The sequence below is a fragment of the Dendrobium catenatum genome, unplaced genomic scaffold, assembly GCF_001605985.2.
Source record: "Dendrobium catenatum unplaced genomic scaffold, ASM160598v2 fragScaff_scaffold_173, whole genome shotgun sequence".
In the NCBI taxonomy this organism is placed as follows: Eukaryota; Viridiplantae; Streptophyta; class Magnoliopsida; order Asparagales; family Orchidaceae; genus Dendrobium; species Dendrobium catenatum.
In genome coordinates, this window is record NW_021318635.1 from 1,039,914 (window position 1) to 1,044,720 (window position 4,807).

Consider the following 4,807-nt stretch of genomic DNA (forward strand, 5'->3'; position numbering starts at 1 on the left):
CTTAGCATTTTGCACCCAACATAAGTCAAAGGTACCAATTAAGGAAATCTCTAGATGTCTGCCCCAGCTCTCCAAAACTTTAAATAAAACATCCCTACCACTCTTTCATAAAAAATCGGACTCATCTCTTTTAAATCGACTAGGTGGTTAGCTGGCTCCCTAATCCAGGCCGGGGTAAGTCCAGACCTTGCACTGCATTAGTTAGGTTCGGACGGCTGTGGTCCAATGTCCAAATTAGATTTAAGATCTGGGCATAATTTTTTATTATAAGACCCCAAATTTCAGGAATATAATCCCAAATTTCTAATAAAATGCTCAACTCTAATTAAAGCTTCATTTCAATCCTAAAACGTAAAGGCTAACACTTAGATTAAGTTGGGACACTTCCGGATGGTTCTGGAATCTCAAAGTGTCCCCTACTTCTCTTCTCTTAACTCTGTTAATAACTGTTCAATCTTGATCCATTCCCTTTTGATTTTCCAAACTTCATTCATTTTTTATATCACTCCTAGAAGATCTTACAAAATTCCATCACTATTTTAATCGAGAGTTTTCATAGGGGACTCTTTCTCTCTATGATATAATTAACTACGAGGGCTTGCGCTCGTAGGAGATTTGGAGCCACACACGCACCTGATTTTAAAATTAATTTTTCAAAAATCTTATTAGATTTCTTTGGAAAAGAGTTAAAAAATGATCATCTTTAGTACATTAGAAGGATTATTATTGAATGGTGTTATCTCCCTTTGGAGAGATACACCCTTCTTTGATAAGGCTTTGGATGTGAACCCGACGATCATACTTCTTGAATATTATAATTGGATATTGAATTTAACTTCACTTTGTTCCCTCGGGGATATACAAAGTTCTTTCTAGAATCCGATCATAATATTCAAGATGAATTTCATAATTCTAAGTCTGAACACCGTTATGAAATTTTATTTTCATCCTTTGGGGTGATATACTTTTTTGCACCGAGTTGATTCGACTTTAGAATTAGAATTAATCTTCAATTTTAAGATTCCCAAAGAAAACAAATATTTTTCAAAACTTGTTTTCAAAATTCCACCAACACCAAGTTCGTCCGGTACGAAATAGTTATTACATAGGTCGGTTCACGAAAATTTTTCAGGACGTAACCAACTGACGTAAGTCGGTTCAGTTCGTCCTGGGATGAACCTTATTTTTTGTCTGGACGAATGAAGAGAGCCTCAATATAGAGACGTTCATCCTGGGACGAATAGTTTTCATCTGGACGAACAGTAGAAAGTGAGAATCCCGAGACGTTCGTCCCGGGACGACTATTAAATTCGTCCTGGACGATTAGGATTTAGAAAAATTTTCTCTCCACCTATTCGATCCATTGCTCTCCTTAGGGGTAATTGACATGATCATCTCGTACGAACTAAGTTCGTCCTATACGATCAGTTCACAAAAAAAGTTCTCCAAGTGTGTATATTGTGATTTTTTACTCAATTACAATCACTCCCTCTCATATCAAAACTTAAGAAAATTTATTGAATTTGATTACAAGTCTTCAATATCTTGGAGTTGATTTTCCTAAAATGTTAGTACACACTAGATCAAGAAATAAATGTTCCAAATAGTGTTAGGAGATATATGTAAAACAATAATAATTGAAATCATCAGAATAATACAAGTTGCAAGAATGTAAAACATGCAAAATAGCAACTCTCTTAACATGCAGTGCCCTCAACCTCAAAAAGTAATTACGTCCAGACAAAAAATTGAAAATCCTGACAAATACTGAGCGATACCGAGTGCTCGGTACCGAGTGCCCAAGTGATGTGACCCTTTGTTATTAATCTTTGGACGCATTCGATGTCCGGACACAATAATCACTCAACTTTCCCAGCACCTGTCAAAGCATTGGTGCGCACAAACCTTGAGAAAATCTCACTTTAAGTCAGCATCCTATGCCTAATCTTCAAGTGTCGCAGAATCCTGAGGACACCGAACACCATCAATTGGAGTGTCATTTCCCCACTGGCTCAGGAAAATGCATAATTAATTTAGTGCCATGATGCCATCTTCTAGAGCACCTCAATGCCATGATGGCACACTAGTGTCACATCATCAGCAGCCTTACAATGGGAATTTTATTTGGTCCGGTTGACCGAATGCAAGAAACATCCGGTGTCGGCAAAAACGCGCCTATATCGAGGTGTACCGAGTTTTTTGAAAAAAACTCGGTACACCTCGGTATAGGCGCATTTTTGCCTACAACCGGATGTTCCTCTGCATCCGGTCAGAGGACGTAATAATTGTTCCTTACAATGAGGAAGTTGGAGCAGTTCATTTTTGAAGCATCATGTATATTCAGCCCAATGCTATAGTGAAGACCAGAAGTCAGTGCACCAGTGCTAGCTCATTCATGAGGTCCACGATGCCTACCTATCTTATGCTATGGAAATAGTGTCAGTTTATTTACTTAGTAAAATTTTAAAAAAAAATTGTGAGGGTTCGTCATCTATTTTGTGAACGAAGTAGTAAGGGAGTGGAGGTTAAGTGTGAAGAGTGATCATGCTTAAAGAAGATCTATTTGGAAAGCATCTAATGTTTGTAATTGATTGTAAAAGTTGTTTCATATGATATTTTCCATACTTAAACTCTTTTATCTTGTAGTTTATATAATTGATATATAATCAAAAAAATATATAGATCATGCACGAATCTCGAGGCAAAAATTAAGTTAGAAACTTCAAAAGTTAAATCCGAGAGCATCTAAACTCTGATTTCAGCAAACTTATAGTCAAACTGAGCGTCTCGGAAATACAAACTCAACGACACCAAATTCAACTCAATCTAAGCCCAAATGAGTCCAAATCAAGGACCAGAAGCGATGTTGGAAGGTTCGAACCACAATTGATTATCAAAAGATTTCCAAACTTGACGAGCTTATAGTCGAATAGAGCGCCTCGACGAGACAAATCCAACGAGTCCAATATCGCCAAATTCCGACATCATTAAGGCTTTCAAATTTCTGATAAACGGTGCATGATCAAGAGATTCAATATCGGCCGTCCATTCGACCACTCCACATTTACCCCTGATCTCTTGCCTATTTACGGGCCATGCCACTCCAAAAAATTTATAAATAGACCCCTCATTTCTCTTGAGAGGAGGCCCAAGCAAGAGAAGAAGGAGAAGAGAAGAAGGATAGGAGGGAAGAACTCCTCCTCGACCACCGCAGCCGGAATTCTTTCCAAGTGACGCCGGAATTCCACCTGACCTCCAAGTGACTCTGGAATTCCTTCCGACCTCCAAGTGAAGCTAGAGTTATGCCTGAATACCATCTAAAGTCAGAATTCTCCTCAGCCTCCAACTGGCGTTAAAGTTCTACCCGACGTCAAACCTCCGCTCGTCTCCAAATTTCTACCTAACGCTGGACTTCTGCCAATTGTCGGACATTCACCAGACATCTATCTGATGTTGGATTTATGACAATTAATGGTCTTCAACTAGACGTCATCTTTCTGATCTGTCATCAAACAATGGCTCTTCCGACCTCCGTCGCTTACCGACTACGATCCTTCAGACTTACGTTGCCTATCAACTACAATCTTCTGAACTCCGTCGCCAGTCGACTACGGTCCTTCAGACTTACGTCGCCCACTGACTACAGTCCTTCCAACCTCCGCCCACTGACTATGGTCCTTCAGACTTACGTTGTCCGCCGACTACAGTTCTTCTGACCTCCGTCGCTCACCGACTACGGTCCTTCTAACTTACGTCGCCCGCCGGCTACAGTCCTTCCGACCTCCGTCGCAAGCTTACTACGGTCCTCATGACTTACGTCGCCCACCGACTACAGTCCTTCCAACAAAGCAAATAAGTCAATAATGACTCTTATTTTCCTAACATGTAATGTTCTGCACACAATGTACATCAAGCTCAGGCCTTCCCCCAAGGAAGGGCCTCATTTGTAATCAACTGCAATACTAGTGGATTCATTCAAACTAGGCTAGGCCCCGTGGGTTTTCCCCCCTTTTAGGGGTTTTCCACATAAAAATATTGGTGTCTCCTATTAATGTTACACACTCACTTATCTGATTGCGTGCTGGATTTTCGTACAATGCTAAGACGTTAAATTTTATGTTTTTTTACCGCCGTGAATACTCCTGGATGCAAAAGTTTGGCATTGTCTGTAGGAACATGGTTCCCGACTGGGGGGCAACTTTTGCTCCAATCTCAGAAGATTGCTCTTATAAACTTCCTGATATCAGTCATTGTTACATCAAATGCAGATTGGGGGGCAACTTTGACCCCAATTCTGGTCAAAAAGATCCTCCGATGCTTTCTATATTAAAATAATATTTCAAGAAAATCCTAGCGATAGTAAGGATACTTCCAATAAATTAAAAGCTTTATAAAATCCATTGCTGGACTTCTACTTCTTTGGCAAGGTTTTAATCTCGACCTTAAAAAGGCAGTAACGGTCTAAAAATAGATCATTCTTCACCTTTGATTCGGGATACACGCGGCGTTCGCCCCCTCCTAATCAAGGTAAAATTGATCCCAGGGGGATCCGATTCGACCTCTTCCATACAGGTTAACATCATCGAGTAGGGCTCCGACATACAACCTCGGATAGGTCTCACATCCTTGGTGGATTCTCTCGACCTCTTCCACACAGGTTAACGTCATCGAGCAAAAGCTCCGACTACAACCTCGGATAGGTCTTATATCCTTCGTGGATTCTCTCGACCTCTTCCACACATGTTAACGTTGTCGAGTAAAAGCTCCAACATATAAACTCAGATAGGTCTCACATCTTTGGTGGATT